This window comes from Calypte anna, chromosome 2 (assembly GCF_003957555.1).
Source record: "Calypte anna isolate BGI_N300 chromosome 2, bCalAnn1_v1.p, whole genome shotgun sequence".
Classification (NCBI taxonomy): domain Eukaryota; kingdom Metazoa; phylum Chordata; class Aves; order Apodiformes; family Trochilidae; genus Calypte; species Calypte anna.
Genome location: NC_044245.1, coordinates 116,097,340 through 116,113,898, shown reverse-complemented (window position 1 = coordinate 116,113,898; position 16,559 = coordinate 116,097,340). Strand labels below are relative to the sequence as shown.

The 16,559-nt window shown below is 40.4% G+C and overlaps 1 long non-coding RNA gene across 2 annotated transcripts in view; it reads left to right on the top strand.

The window, feature by feature from the left end:
- The window catches only part of LOC115597873, a 31,954-nt gene extending 23,742 nt beyond the window's left edge, over window positions 1–8,212 (top strand). For both annotated transcript variants that reach the window (XR_003987213.1, XR_003987212.1), the window contains exons 3-5: window positions 1,538–1,585; window positions 6,034–6,095; window positions 7,862–8,212. This is a non-coding gene — a long non-coding RNA (uncharacterized LOC115597873). The remainder of the gene's footprint in view (window positions 1–1,537; window positions 1,586–6,033; window positions 6,096–7,861) is intronic.
- The last annotated feature ends 8,347 nt before the right edge of the window (window positions 8,213–16,559 follow it).

Here is a 16,559-nt window from a genome sequence, read left to right as displayed (position 1 = left end):
CCAGAACTGGACACAGTGCTCGAGGTGTGGCCTCACCAGCGCTGAGTACAGGGGAAGAATCACCTCCTTGGACCTGCTGGTGACGCTGTTTCTGATACAGGCCAGGATGCCATTGGCCTTCTTGGCCACCTGGGCACAGTTCTGGCTCATGTTCAGTTTCTTGTCAATGCAGACTCCCAGGTCCCTTTCTGCCTGGCTGCTCTCCAGCCACTCTGTGCCCAGCCTGTAGCGCTGCATGGGGTTGTTGTGGTCAAAGTGCAGGACCCGGCACTTGGCCTTGTTGAACCTCATCCCGTTGGAATCGGCCCAGCTCTCTAGTCTGTCCAGGTCCCTCTGCAGAGCCCTCCTGCCTTCGAGTTGGTCCACACTTCCTCCCAGCTTGGTGTCATCTGCGAATTTGCTGATGATGGACTCAATCCCTTCGTCTAAGTCGTCGATAAAGATATTAAACAGAACTGGGCCCAACACAGATCCCTGGGGGACACCACTAGTGACCGGCCGCCAACTGGATGCAGCCCCGTTCAGCACCACTCTCTGGGCCCGGCCCTCCAGCCAGTTCCTAACCCAGCACAGGGTGCTCCTGTCCAAGCTGTGGGCTGACAGCTTTTTCAGGAGAATGCTATGGGGGACGGTGTCAAAGGCTTTGCTGAAGTCCAGGTAGACCACATCCACCGCCTTCCCCTCATCCACCAGACGGGTCACCTGATCATAAAAGGAGATCAGGACCTGCCCTTCCTAAACCTGTGCTGGCTGGGTCTGATCCCTTGCCCATCCTGCAGGTGCTGTGTGATTGCACTGAGGATGATCTGCTCCATAACCCTGCCAGGCACTGAGGTCAGGCTGACGGGCCTGTAGTTTCCCGGGTCCTCCTTCCAGCCCTTTTTGTGGATTGGCGTGAGTCACAGCCTCCACAAACTGAAACAAGGTTTTCCTTTGAACCTTTGAAAAAATTGAAAAGTACACTATTACTTTATAACTTTTATCTTAGAATGTTCTTATTTTAAAAAAAAACAAAAAACAAAAAAACAAACAGAAAACAACATGGGAAGGGTTAGTTTTTCTATTTTTCAGTCTTCAGAAATTTGTAAGCTGCTGGAAAAATCTGCCTTTTCAGTCATTACTGTTTAGAAACCAGCTCAGATTGGGAGCTTTAATTTGTTCCAAATCAAACAACAGCAAAAAATGTTGCCTCCTCAATCCACGACCTTTTCACAGACTTTTTTGCAGTATTTTTGTAAGCATGTAACTCTGTACATACAGTATTCAAAGGTGCTTCTGCTCCCATTGGTTTGATAAAAAAGATGACAAGTACCCTAGACTCATTCTGGACTTTGAAAATTTGCCCTTTCCTTCTAGTGAATTGTTACCAAGAACAAACAACCTCTTGGAGCAGCTTTTTAGCCCCTTCATTTCTACCTGCTGCTGCAAAGCCCTGATGTCTCACAATTATCAGCTAAAAAGCAACACTGTTCACTTGTCAGCAGCATACAAAATGTCATTATTGAACCTGTGAATCTCTCTGAATACTTTGTTGCAGGTTGTCATCTCTCAGAGCCCAGTGCATGGAGACCCAGTGCCTCAGCAGGTTAGCAGCAGGGTAGTGGGAGGGTGTCCTTTCCAGGGCAGAGGGGTCAGACAAATTCTTGTTCAAAATTTGGTGTTCCACAATCATATTATCCACTGTTGTCACATTTCATCTACCAAAGCAGTGATGGGTGGCCCCATCATCTTCTGACTCCCTATAAACTGTCATCAAATCCTTTTATTGTGATTTTGTGCTTCTGCTTCATGCCTCTTTCTCTTCTTCCCCATTAAAAATTATCTATTGGCTTAAGTTCTCCCTAAGCCAAGAAGTTCGGTGAGCTTTTCTAAACAAAATATATTTTAAAACAAGCTGGTTTTCCAGGTGGGTTTTCCCAAGCTCTCAGAGCTCTCATTAGAATAAAGTTTTTACAGTTACATCTGTGCAAGCAGTGAAAACAAAGACAGCATAATGGCATGGAGATGAAGGAAGCCAAGAGCACCTCTCCACCTGCCAAGGCCCAGATGTGGGAAATAACATGGCACAAAGACCCCAAATATCGGGACACAGCAAAATTATTGCTACAGAAGGCTCTGGTACTATGTTAGTTTAATATCTCAAAGTGTAATGTTCTCTGCAGCCATTGTTTCTTTCCTGCTGTAAGCGGTTTTACTGCACTAAGCATGAGGTAAGATTTATAACGTTGCTGTAACCCGAAATGGGAAAAATGTTTGTTCTGCAATGAATAATGCCCATCGTTAAGAGAGACCATAAAGAGAGATGTTTGTGTCTATCACCAGAGATAGGGAAGACATGCAACTTACAGCAGGACTGTGCTGACTTAGATAATTTAGATGTGTATCAATTAAGAGACCAAAAAAAGAAGTCTGCTTTCTGAAATTTCTGAAATTTCCTAACCTCCATCCTACCCCACAAATGTTGCAATGCACTGAAACCCTTTCTGTTCAGAAATCCTCGTATACATTTGCACCAAGTCATGCTATTTTAGACATAAAGGCAGTGTTGTTTCTTAAAATTCTTTCTGAAACAGTGAAAAACCCTATCAGACAGACACAACTGCTCCCACTGGATAAAGCCACAGTTCTGTTGTGCCCAGTGCCTGAAGATCAATAACAAACAGGACACTGCTTGAACATGTGCAGTGCAACCCTCCTTCCAACAGACCCTCTCCCTCCCTTTGGTGCAGTCCTACAGATTTTATGCACTGGACATGCCAGCCACATCTTTCCATTTAAACAGCCCTTCTTAAACACCATATACACGTTCTATGATATCCTTTGGATGTGAGCTCCACAGTTCAATTACCATGTGAATAAATAATGACTTTTGTTTTGCTGTTGGATAAGGCAATTGGGTGCTTTTAATTTTTGCCTTAGAGAAACAATTAGTACTTGTTCCCTCATCTCCATCTTTGTGCCATTTGTGACTTCACAGAGTTGCCCTCAATCTTTCCTTTTTCAAGTGGAGGGGAGCTGTGCCCATTTCATAGAGGAAACTTTTCTGTGTTTTTCTGACTGCCATTTTCACACTTTTTCTGCTGTATCCATTCTCGTATGGAGAAGACCAGAACTGCATACAGTATTCTAACAACCTATTTGGGATTTTTTATTGCCTCTGAGTTTTGAGTTGACATTTTCAAACCCACAATGACTCAAGATCTCTTTGCTGAATGGTATAAGCTAATTCAGAGCACATGACTATATATGTGTGCTTTACAATTGTTTTTCCTATGTGCATCATTTGACACTTACGGATATTGAGTTTGATGTATTATTCTTAGTCATTTGATACTTTAAGATCCTTTTCCAAATCTTTCTACATGTTTATTGACATAAATGTTTTTGAATCATCTGCAACTTTGCCCCCCCTCTTTCCAGATTATTTATAATTTGGACAGCAGAGATTCCAGCTCAAATCCCTTGGCTAACTCTCAAGGTGTCCTCTCCTCATTGACATCTGATCACTTCTTTCTACAGTTTAGAAAAGTACAGTATAGAAAATTCCTGCACAGAAACTCATGTGTCCTCCTCTAGAGCAATTAGAAAGACAGAAAATTCATACAGTTTTTCTGCTACGACTTTATGACCCTCAGCTGCTCTTTTCACACTTGAGTCACTTCTTAGCCCTCAGAATTTTTTCCCCATACTCTCTTTCTGCCATGAAAAGTTTTCTTGTTATAGATTTTATGTTTTTATCAAATTATCAGTAGTTTCTTTTGTTTGCTTTATTAGTGGTTACCTTTACAGTACTAGAATTTATGCTTTCTGTTTTTTTAACTTGGACATTTGACCAGAAAAATGTTTCCTACAAGCAGTAGAAAGTTTTTTTTTTTTCGTAATCACCTTTGCTATTCTGTTGAGTCTTCTCTCTTGATTCTTTTCCAGTCCCTCAGGCAAATTTATGTCTTGGTGCACATCAGTTTGTTTCTAAATTAACAATTATAATTTAATACACAATAATTCAGAAATGCAGGGAATCTGAAGAGCAATAGGAAAGTAATTGTCTTATAGAATTACAAAATTACAGGCATAAGTATTACAAGAGAAAACAAGAATGTACTGTAACAGGCGACTTCTTTTTAAATTATACTAACATCTGCAATAATTTGAATGAATGGAAAAGGCCAAATGAAAATATAAAAAATGCCTTGAATTTACCTTTTGACAACACAGACTGTCCACATCTGTCAAACCGGGATTGCTAATGGGGACAGGATGTCTTGGATTTCTGCTGGGAAAGCATAGTTTGAGTTGAGTTGGTTGGGTTTGTTGTTTTTTGTTGTTTTTTTTTCTAAATATTTATTGTATTTCAGGTTTTCCCAAGGGGAAATTATTTTTCTGGTCTCTAAAGAGTGAAATTTCATGCCTAATAGAAATTATTTAAAAGCCCAGATTCATCCTTCTTTTCTTAGCATATGGTAGTTGGAAGAACCAAAAGAAGTATGTTTAGATTTCAAGTATAAGGATTTGCTTTCTGCCATGTTACATCAATCTTGGGATCTTTATATGAGGAGGTATTTATCAAGCTATTATGTAGGTTTCAATCATCTTTGTCAGTAGAGGATAGTGGAAGATGATGAAATATTATCAGAAGTATGAGTAAAATATGGATGAGACCTTGATAGAGATACTGATATGTCCAAGTTATCTGACTTCAATTTGCCCCAACTGCTGACTTTACTGTAGTATTTTTCTATGCTTGTTCTTAACTACACCTGTGAAGCTTTTGTTCTTTGATTGTGACCAAAGTTTCATTTGTGATCAAATAGCATTGCTTTTTATCAACAAGAAATTAATAGGCACAGAGATTTGACAAATAAGGATCATATTCCAAAAATAACCGACTTACAAGAAAGGTTATTCAGACAACAGGGTACCACTAAACATGCATTAAAACCTGGACTTATATTAGTGGGGAACATGCAACCAGGCAAACATTCTCCATTTGTATGTAGGTCAGAAGTTACCCATCTTTGCTTGCATGTTTTTTAAGAGCTGACAAAAGGTTTGCATACCTAAAAGCTTTCCCAATGACTTCACCTGTTATGACAGGTACTGCCTCTACCTACAAACTCTGACTTGTGCATGTCCTTAAACCCCACTGATTGATAAACCTCACTGATTTGAATGCAGACTGAGAACACTTATGTTCTAACAGCTATTTAGTGACCTATGTGACATGCCTTGAGTCTTCAGATTTTTGTTTTGCAAAGTCCAAAAAATAACCATTCTTTTGCCATCTACCCGCTCTGATGCCACTGCCTGAACACTTGGAGTGTCTGCTCAGATGTGTTAAACATACTTCTTGGTAACTCCTTGAAAACATGTTCTTTAGGTAATTATTATGCCAAATGCAAGAATACAGGGAAGAATACAGATTTACCTGATCTTGATAACTCTATTGTCTAGAGTTACTATCAACAAGCAAAGTACCGGGCAGATATCTGGAGACAGGGACTTCCTAAATATGGATTTGCATTCCAGTCCTCTACTGCCTTTATATAATTTTTCAATGCCAACTAAGACCTTTGTCCTAATTTTGAAAATAATTCATGATTTAACCCCCAGTTGCATCAAATTTGCATCTGTGAATCCTGCTGACAGCTAAGCTCTTTGGAGACTACACTGACCACAAAGCTAAGAGCAAAGCTGGGGGACACAGTGGTCTCTGTTCAGGGCATCTGGTAAAAGAAACAACAGTCCAGAGGAGAAAAAAACAAAACAAAACCAAACAGCTTTAGGGAATGTTGAAAAAGCCATGAAAAAGCCAGTCAGCCTCAGAAATTACAATGCACAAGTGAAATACTCTCTCTCCATCTCAAATTCTTATCTGAGAAAGGCATACCTCAAGTTTTGGCCTTAAATATACTAGAGATTCCCTGAATCCCTCCATGCACTTTGCTATTGAAAATGTCTTCACATTGTGCCAGCACTCCTGGCAGCTGTATAAAACCCTGAGAGGTACAGAAGAAATAATGTTTTCCTTTCCAGGACTAGAGCCATTGAGTGTGCAGGTGGTACAATTGAACCAGGACCTGTAGGTTGAAACAGAGGTGAGTGAAGATGGGGGCAAGTGCCAGAAAAGTTGGTCAGCTATTTTCTTTCCTTATGCCAAGGAATATGACAAACTGAGGTACTTCAGGTTGTTTGGGGAAGACAGTAATCTCGCTGCCTGTTGAAGAGACTTACATTATCCTCTATTCTATTTCCAGGGGGTGATACTATGTGCCTGGCAGGATTAGAAGCCAGTAAAAGGATTAAAAATGCATCTTTCCTTAAAACATTGATGCAAAATCTGTATCTACCTAGTTGACTGCCTAAATTACTTTGACTTTTGGAGGATTATATAACTATACATTTTCCATATACAGACTATTTCATGAAGATTATCTGAAAAGGCTGTTCTACCCAGCCCAGCACACAGAGGCATTAATATGTTGATAGCATCTGTTGGTATAGCTTGGAAAAAAAGCTGTAGAAAGTTATTCAATCCAGTGCTACTGGACAAGTTAGAAAATGCTCGCAGCATTGTTTTGAAATGCTTTGACCACAGAAGAGTTCATAATGTAATGATGGTGCCATTAAATCTTGGGTACATGTTCATACCACTCACACAAATGCCCCAGGGACCCCACCAGGGTTCAAGAGCTGCTTTCTGTAGGCAGTGGGACTTCACAGGTAGTAAAAATTACTTTGTCTTGAGAATGTAACTGATTACTAAAGAGAAGGCAAAAAAAAAACCCTAGTACTGGTATTGCACCATTCACTGAAGGTTCCCAGCCCTTTTGTTAGCACAGAGACGTGCATGAAGTTTGGAATAGCTGTGGGGGTAGATCCCACAGGGCAGTGCCAGGAAAGAGGAGATGGCTGTTGAAAGAAGCCCCAGAAATCCATGTACTAAAAATGTTCCCTACCTTAAGTTTAAAAGAATAACTATGCTGTTCATCAGGCATTCCAGCCAGTAGCTCATGCACTGTCCCATTGCATCATACACTTGCATCCCAGTGGTAATGACTTGTTCTTTGAATTGCAATTAACCTATTTAAGACCAATTAAGAAACAGATCTTGAATAGGCCTGCAGTATTACAGCTCAGTACTCACAGAAGATGACAATGATGTTTTAATTAAATATGGGAGCAAAAGGTCTCAAACTGAAGCTTACAGCTAACTAAGCAACAGTCATTTGGTTACTGAACAGGCAAGGAGCTTTATGGTCTCCTTCCACATGGTTCAGCCTCCATAGCTCCCAAGTTTGCTTAAGGCTAAATAGCTTTCCTAATCTCTTATTGCACAGAAGTCCCTCCTGCCCCCATTTTCCAGATCGCAGTTTGGTATGTTTTAACAAACTATGATAATCCCTTGTTTTTTTGCAGGGAAAGACTATTGCTGATAAAGTGATTTCATTTAGGCAAATTAACTCTGTTAGTTACATGAAAGATTGAACACTGTTATCTTATGCCAGTATGTGCAAAGTCTCCTAAGTGCAAAATACACATCAAGGGCCAATTTCACATGAAAAACTCCTGATAGTGTAAGAGCTGGTTAATATTTCTGAATTATTAAGTCTGACAGTGTAATCATGCTTTTTTTTGTTGTTTAGGCTGTTGATACCAGATGTTTAATGCACAGTAAAATGTGATAATGTAATAGGAAGCATTTTAAGGAAGTGCACTTTGGTAAAATGAAGAAACGACTTGGGGTAATTTAAAGCATAAAAACAGATGCTGGCATTTGGAGCTGCCTTAGTTTCAAATGAAGTGGAAGCCTTCCCTTAAAAACCTAGAGATATTCACCACCATTTGCTTTTCTTTTCTGCAGGCAGACCTGGCTGGCATTGCTGTGGGAAGTAGAGTCAAAGTTTGGAGTCTCACTATCAGGTGATGTTCAACCTGTGCTTTGGATGCAGTCACTGCAAATGGGAAGGGATTGATCCTACTGTGTCAAGGCTGATTTCTATGCTGCTTATTTAGCACGTGACCACCATAGGACTGGATTAAAAGCTTCACTGCAACTCTGCTCCTGGTGTAGCACTGGATTCTAAGAAAGACTTGAAGGGACACCAGATTTAGATTTGGAGGGGTTACCAAGCTGGTTATAAAAGTTGGCTGAATTTAGACCACAGGGTGCTTCTGTTAACTATTATAAATTGAGTTTATTAAAAAAATGATGCCCAACAGGATAAAAGATTATCTATAATTACATATTTCTTTAAAACATATATTTGATGAGATGTATAGTTACTGAGTTGCAAATTAAAGACCAACTTAATATGGAAGCAGCAGACAATAATGAGAGCTGATCAGTATTTTGGGGCTGTTAAGTCTAATAACACAATCACGCTTCCCTTCTCCTTGATGCTTCTTTTGGCACCAGATGTTTAAAGCAAAGTAAAATGGAACCTTAATGTTCTCTGTAATTAATGGGTGAAAGCACAGAAGTATATACAGGCGGGTTGAGTTTCTATTAAGATGTTGTCATATAATTGATGAGAGAAAACAGATGTTCCTTTAAACAATTTTCACGTGGTGTGCCTGGAATTCCCCTTGAGAAATAAGAAGTTGTGGGAATTTTCCACGACAAAACAATGAGTGAATTTCATCCTTAAAAAATAATTGCACATCATACAGAAATTCTGCACAGCTGAAGACGGGAAACTTTGTCACAACAAGAGTGATTCCAGTTTGATTACGCACCTCCTTGCATGTGGCAATGTGTTGCAAGTCCATATCTTGGCAAGCATCTCACAGAGCTCAAATGAAGGAAAGATTTTACCTACAGTAATTTAGGTCTTTCCTGGTTTCTGCGTATTTAACATGTTGTTTTGGGTTGTTTTTTGTTTTTTTCCGTTTGGTTTTGCTTATTTGTTTGTTTTTAAAGCCACTGCTTCTCCTTGCCTCAAGTAAGCTCTGTCAGATCCACTTTGACACCCATCTAAACACAACTGTATTGCAGCTGTCTACAACAGCAGTGGCTCTGATTTTCAGCTGCTGAGAGCTTTCTAATGACTGGAGTTTTTAAGGTGTCATGACTCAACCACCCAAGAAAAAGCACCCAGAGAAACCTTAGTTCTAATGGCATTTGGGTCATTACCTTGTGGCACAGTGAACTACATCTTCAAAGCACTCTGCAAGTGTTTATTTAACACAACGTTCCTCGCAAGTGAAGAAATTATTTCCCACCCACAGAAAAGTGTAACAGAAATGGAAGAATGCAGTGAGAAGCTACATGGTAGAACCCAGGATCCAATCAGAACTCAGGGCTTAAACATTCTGTCAAATTCTTGCAGCTTTGCTATTTACCTCACATTGGCTGAAGGGCAATAGCCACCTGTAAATCCATGCTTAGTCTGCAGCAAAGGAAATGTTAATCAGCTGACCTCAGTTCATGGTGAAAGAGATGTAGAGGCTTGATTGTGATTATCCACAGAAATGTCCCTCTTGTCACTCATCTTCACATCCCATGCTTAGGACTCTCAACCATGATTTGAAAAATTTATAATAGCTAACAAATGCATTTGTTATAATTTTCTAAACTGAGCGAAATCTTGCGTGGACTTGTCCTCTGATCACTGGTTTCCCCAGGCTTCAAAGAGATGTGACCAAAGGCTGCTGCTACATGGTCCAAATTTACAAGCAGAACAGGAGGAAGATACTGAGCATTAATGTCTCTGCACTGTTTTCCAGAGCAAAACAAAGATCCAGGATCAGATCCTGGATTTAATATTGTCCCATTATCTCCTCTCAAATTAAAATAAGCTTCCCTAATATTTCATTGCACAATCTGCTAATATTTTTTTTAAACAGATGTGTAGTAGACAGCTGTTCTGTTTAACAATCAACTGAGAAAACCAGGCTCCTTCATGTAGTAAATAAACAGCTGAAATGTTATATTTAGAATTGCTTTTTTTCAGAAATACCAATCTGAAAATGCCAGTTGGGGCAGGACTATCCATGTCTCTTCTCCTTAGCAATTCACATTCCTTTTGGGGAAAACAGGGCAACTCCTCTGTTACTGGCACTTACGAATGAAAAGCGTAAGTCATCCGCTCTCCAGTCTGTACACTCTTAGCTTAGCTTAGCTTACACAAATATATTTTAAAAAAAGAAAATAATAAGAAATATCAAATTTGGGGGATTTGATACAAAATTGCACTAAATTCGCTACTTGTAAATATGGATTATAGCAGGAAGTATGAATAATAGTATCCTTATTTGAACCAAGAACACCCACCCCTAAGTCCTGCTGACTGATGATAAGATTTCAAGTTTTTCCTGCTTCCAGTTACTTAGCGTAGTCTTGTCAGGGCTTCTGAGAATTTCGGTGGATAAATTTGGGAAATTATCTTTTTGACCTTCTCTGGGGGGGGAATCTTAAAAAAAAAACCTGTTTCTGTATGGTTTTGTGGACTTGATATTTGCTTCCCTCATCTGTAGTAAGCCTGGATTGGTAGAATGTCTGAAAGAACATTCAGTATGCCTCCATATGGCCAAGATTAAAAATGAATAGAACTACAGCACATCTGTCAAAAGTAACTTATTATTTTATGAGGAATCAGAACTCCAGGAAAAACAAAACAAAACAAAAACCAAATACAAAACCAAACAAAAAACAACAAAACATTTTTGTTCTTTTTCACAATACAGACTTATTCCTCCTGGCAGACTGGTCAACTGGGTATTGTTCTCATTAAGTCGTATGACTCCCAAAGTGTCAATGAATTATTTAAGACACCCAAAACAGAAAGAAATATTTTCTGTGATTTGTACATATGTGTACATTTATTTGTGTCACACAGCAACTACTTAATATGACAAAGATTCCCATTTCAGAGTTCAAAATTGCTAAAAATAATTCATACAGAGCTACTGTATTAAAGAAAATCCTTGGAAAGCATGGAAATTTTTTAAGTGTTTTTCTCTCTTTTTTATGAAAAATAAAATTTAAAAGCCTCTGTATCTCACTGTAAGATCCATGCAAAACAATGGATTATGAAGGAAACTCCCCTCAGAAGGAGGGAACAGTAAAAATACTTACCCTGAAACTCAAGTCACGATGATTCCTTTGCTTGGAGAAGCATTCATTGTAACAGAAGTGTTCTCTGCAGCTTCCCTAACCCCAGCTGTACTTTTCAAGGGTACAGATGACTCTGATGATAAGCCAGGCTGGCTCTACAGAGCACTTTGTTCATCCCCCAAAAGATCTGCTGCTCGAGGACTTGGTGTCAAGATAACTTACTTTGCTTTGCTTGCTATGCCCTGGGAGACTGAAAGAACTCCTGCTCCCAAGAGATTTCATAAGAGATGTGTTTTTTAAAAGTCTGTTTAAAGTCAGGTGGTTTTGTCTGTTTCCCTGTGAGAGGACTGCTGCTGACAGTATTTATTTATTTCCGGAACGTTTAGGTCAATGTGCGTCCTGTATTGATTATACGGGCAGCTCCTGATCTCAATTAGGCTGGAGGAAAGTAAATTAAATCACTACAGATTTAAACCAGCATGATGCAGGTCAGAATGTAGTCTATAGTTTTTCTGGTTGGGAGTCTTCTCATATTTGTTCAAAGAGATACATTTGGGGGCAACTCGAGGACTCTTCAGTGTTGTCACCATAATTTGTGCGTTGCACACATGCTTGACTCTTTGGTTGAGTTTTTGCTGTGCTGCTCATATAGAATCAGTCACAAACTACTGTGGAGAGAAACTTGCAGAGAAATCAGGAAATGGATCAAGCTTCTATAGCTCCCCTTGACTTCAAAGGCTTTTAAAAATCAGCATGCCTGAGGACCAGGCATGTGAACAAAACTGTAGGCTGTGTTTGTTTAGAATTGGATAGCTAAAACACTAAGCAGTCATGACAAATTCACTTTTTAACAGAATCTAAATTTAATGATCGATCTCCCTCCCTCAGAAAAACAAACAAGCAAACAACCATGCTGTAGGTTAAATAGGAAAGTGAGATTAGAGGATAAATGATTTGTGTCAAACTTAATGTCAGGAGGAGGAAGCCATGCTCTCAAACAGCAGCTAAACCAGGTATGAACAAAGGTTGTCATTAAAGAGCAGACTTTGAATATATTGTTACAGAACAAATGATGAGATGAGACAACAAAGCAAGGAATTAAACAAGACATGTAGGAGCAAGAGAGGCAGAAAACCCAACAGAAACAGAGATGGGAGGAAAAAAACAAGTGAGAAGTTTGGAGAGAGAGTCCTGCTGGCAATCAGTGAGTGGGATTCAGCTCCATATTAAGCTGCCCTAAGGTTAGGCTTCTTCTGTAGGTGCTTACATGTGCTTTAGGTATCCACCTCTCCTTGAAGCTCACCAGGGAGTTACGCTGCATAGAGTCCAGACCTCATCATGGTAATGCCTGTGTCCATTTGAGGGAAAGGGACCTGGGACTCTGGATTGACAGGAAGCTGAACATGAGCCAGCAGTATGCCCAGGTGGCCAAGAAGGCCAATGGCATCCTGGCCTGGATCAGGAACAGCGTCGCCAGCAGGTCCAAGGAAGTGATTCTGCCCCTGTACTCAGCCCTGGTGAGGCCACACCTCGAGTACTGCGTCCAGTTCTGGGACCCTCAGTTCAGGAAGGAGATTGAGGTGCTGGAGCAGGTCCAAAGGAGGGCAACCAGGCTGGTGAAGGGACTCGAGCACAGATCCTATGAGGAGAGGCTGAGGGAGCTGGGGCTGTTCAGCCTGGAGAAGAGGAGGCTCAGGGGAGACCTCATCGCTCTCTACAACTCCCTGAAAGGAGGGTGTAGCCAAGTGGGCGTTGGGCTCTTTTGCCAGACGACTTTCAACAAGACAAGAGGGCATGGTCTTAAGTTGTGCCAGGGGAGGTTTAGGTTAGATATTAGAAAGAATTTCTTTACGGAGAGAGTGATCAAGCATTGGAATGGGCTACCCAGGGAAGTAGTGAATTCTCTGTCCCTGGAGATATTTAAAAAGAGACTGGATGTGGCACTCAGTGCCATAGTCTAGCAACCGCAACAGTGGATCAAGGGTTGGACTCGATGATCTCTGAGGTCCCTTCCAACCCAGGCAATTCTATGATTCTATGATTCTATGATTCTATGAACTGTCTCCACTGACTGTAATGGGAGTTTAACTACCTGCCTTATATGCAGACACCTATGTGTTCAGATTTCCCCATTAAACCACATCTAAGTGTCCTAACTGAGAACATAACAGGCTATTTTGAAATGGCAGGTAATGATGTGACAGGAGCCAAGCTGAGAGTACAAATATGATATTAACCAGGGGAAAGTGGTGGATGGAGAAGGCATCTGTAACTTTGAAACTGGCTGAAAGTGTGTAGGAGCTGTGCCTCCTTTTCTTTCTTTCTTCCCACCCTTACAGTGAATAAACTGTGTGGAAAACCAGATGAGGTAGCCTATGCTAAGGAAAGAAACAGTTATATCAAAATGTTGATTTAATGTGATTCCAGTTTACAGATAAAGACATATTCCAGTACACATATATATGCACATATGGACAAGTCAACCCTTAAAAGTATTTGTGCTGTTAGATATTAGGGGAAAAAAACAAATCTAATATAATTAATAGAGAAAAAAATATATAAATATGGTGTGACTTTCAAATCTTAGTACTACTCCTACTTGTTATTTCTCATTTGCAGCTGTGTCAGTGAGAACAAGGGAATGGTACACATTCAGAGGTTGATGATAAACAGAGACGATAGTCCTCGAGGTTCTTCATTAGTGAAGAATACATCAAATTTCCAGATAGCACTTTTGCTAAACATGCTAGGCCATCTGCTCATTTGGTTTCATTTCAGACACAACTGGCTTCAGCCCATGTCTAGCAGTCAATAAAAAGAAAGTTTCTAAAAAATGAATTACTGTCCCAAAACACAAATCACTTTTTTCAAATTCTGAGATAAAGTTTCCAAGCAATGAAAAGTGGGTGACCATATGTGCAAACCTCTGTGGGCTGGTGAGGAGGGAGGCATTCCCACTGTATATCTCTGAGGCCATGTAGATTTTCCTTTTAATATATCAGCATTAAAATCTATATTGATTCCCCCTTTTTTTTTGTTAGCTGCTACTGGAAAAAAAAATTGTTTAGTTTAAATATCCTGGTTTAACAATTGCTTTTCTTTTTCAAAGCAAAATGTTCATGTCAGTAAACCTAAGAATGCACCAAAGGACAAATATGTCATGTTCATTGGAAGGAATTTATGGACTTTCTCAAGTGCAGCCTTTCACCTGAAAGAGGACTATCATCAACTCAAAGTCAGGGTAGCTGTGACTTTCTCCAGCCAGCTTCTGAAAATCTCCAAGGGTGCACTGATTTCTCTGGGTAACCTCTCCAACTGCTGCATTACTTTCCTGATGACAAACTGATTCCTAATGACCTGACCTAAAGATTTTTCTGAGCCTTTGAAGCTACAGTTTGTGTTTGTGGTTTGCTGTCAATAAGAGTCTGACATAGAGAGCCAGCAAAGGCTGTAAGAATCATTTAAGTATCAGCTAAACTCGATCAGCAAAGGTGAAGTAGATGCTAAGTAGACACAGGTTCTGGCTGCCCACTGGCACTGCAGTCTGAATCTTCTGAATGCAGAACTGTATTAATAATCCTGTGTCCACAAGCATTTCCAATTTGAAAGAAGGATCAGAAGGATTTTTAGAGGAAATAAACTATCTGCCTTTGATCTAGTCTTAGCTATAACTTTTTAAAATGTCATACATCAAAAAGAGACACTGATGGAGACCATGGAGGGGATGAATACTCTGCTTAACATAGGAAGGACATCGAGGAACCACTGGGACTGTTGCTGCCTTTATTAAAAACTGGTTTTAAAAGGCAGGTTTCCTGCAGAAACTAATCGTGGCAGACTAATCACACACTGGTTTATAAGCTTACACCAAAAATTTGACATAGGTGATTTACACTTCCTGTATAGTAATCTGTACATAATTAAAAATGGCAGTTGTGGTTCATCTGTGGCCTCCTGACACTGAAAGAACAGGTGTTTTGTTGACATTTGAAGATCTGGATGGTCTTTGAATCTGAAATTCTCTCAGTGCAATAACCTGCTGACTGCCAAGTGCCAGCACTGAGAGCCTTTAGCAAAGGAGGAGCACAGTGGAGGTTGGGCTTTGGAAAGACATTAATTTCTGTTGTTTTAGGTCTGGAATCTAGTGCCACATTTTTTTTTTTTTTTAACCTCTACTACCTTTTACTCAAAATAAGAGCTATCCGGGCTAGACAGCTGCTTGTGGAGGTACAAAGACAAATATATTCATACACTGCTCAGTCTAAGCTGAAGATTTGAGGCTCCTGACTCTCCAAACCAAGTTGAATGACCAATTTGTTGAAGAAACTTCTCAGGGCTGACATGCTTCTGGCCAGCACTTTTTGCTAAGATGTGTGTTAAATCATTGAATCATGGAATGGTTTAGGTTGGAAGGGACCTTAAAGATCACCCAGTTCCAACCCTCCTGCTATAGGCAGGGACATCTTCCACTCAACCAGGTTGCTCAAAGCCCCATCCAACCTGGCCTTGAACACTTCTAGGGAGGAGGCATTCACAACTCATCTGGACAACCTGTGCCAGTGTCTCACCAACCTCACAGTGAAGAATTGCTTCCTAATATCTAACCTATCACACAATGTTTGGTTGGAAAGGACCTCGAGGATCAGCTGGGCCAACCTTTCTAGGTAGGCACACAGTTTAGATGAGATGGTCCAGCATCATGTCAAGCTGAATTTTAACCTAAATCAACCCTCTTTCCCTTAAAGACATCACCCCTTGCCCTATTACTACACATCCTTGTAAAAAATCCCTCCCTGGCTTCCTGGTAGGCCCCTTCAGGCACTGGAAGGCTGCAATAAGGTCTACTCAGAGCCTTCTCCAGACTGAACAACCCCAACTCTCTCAGTCTGTCTTTGCAGGAGAGGTGACCAGCCCTCTGATCACCTTCTTGGCCCTCCTCTAGACTCATCCCAATAGGTTCACGTCTTTTGTGTGCTGGGAATCTGCATCACTCTACTCTTAGAGTGTGGCTGCTGTTTTGTGAATACATAGAAGACCTCAGCCTTGAGGGCCACTGATCTAGCTTCTTTCAAAAGCACAATGCTTAGAACCTGTCAAATGGACCAAACCCGAAGATTTAAGGTGGAGCTGAGGCACCCAGCCCCCAGGATGAAGCAGATACAACCTGTTGGAGCCAGAATATGGGTACATTGGACTCCCATGCTTAAAGCTAAATATGAGTACAAAACCTTTCCAGATGAAGGGACAAATGTTTAGCAGGATCAGACATTTCCAAACATAATCATCAGGGATTATACTTCAGCAAGATAAGGGGGTGGATACTATTAGGGAAATAACAACTATGTCCATATATTCAATACTAATTATTACACTGAAATTGGGTGCTTGGGAAGGACTGTACATTTTAATTATTCCATGCAGATGCAAAACATCCTTCATAATTAGGAGACTTATCCTTTACACAAATCATTCTCTAAGCAACTTCTGCAAAGACCTTGTAGCT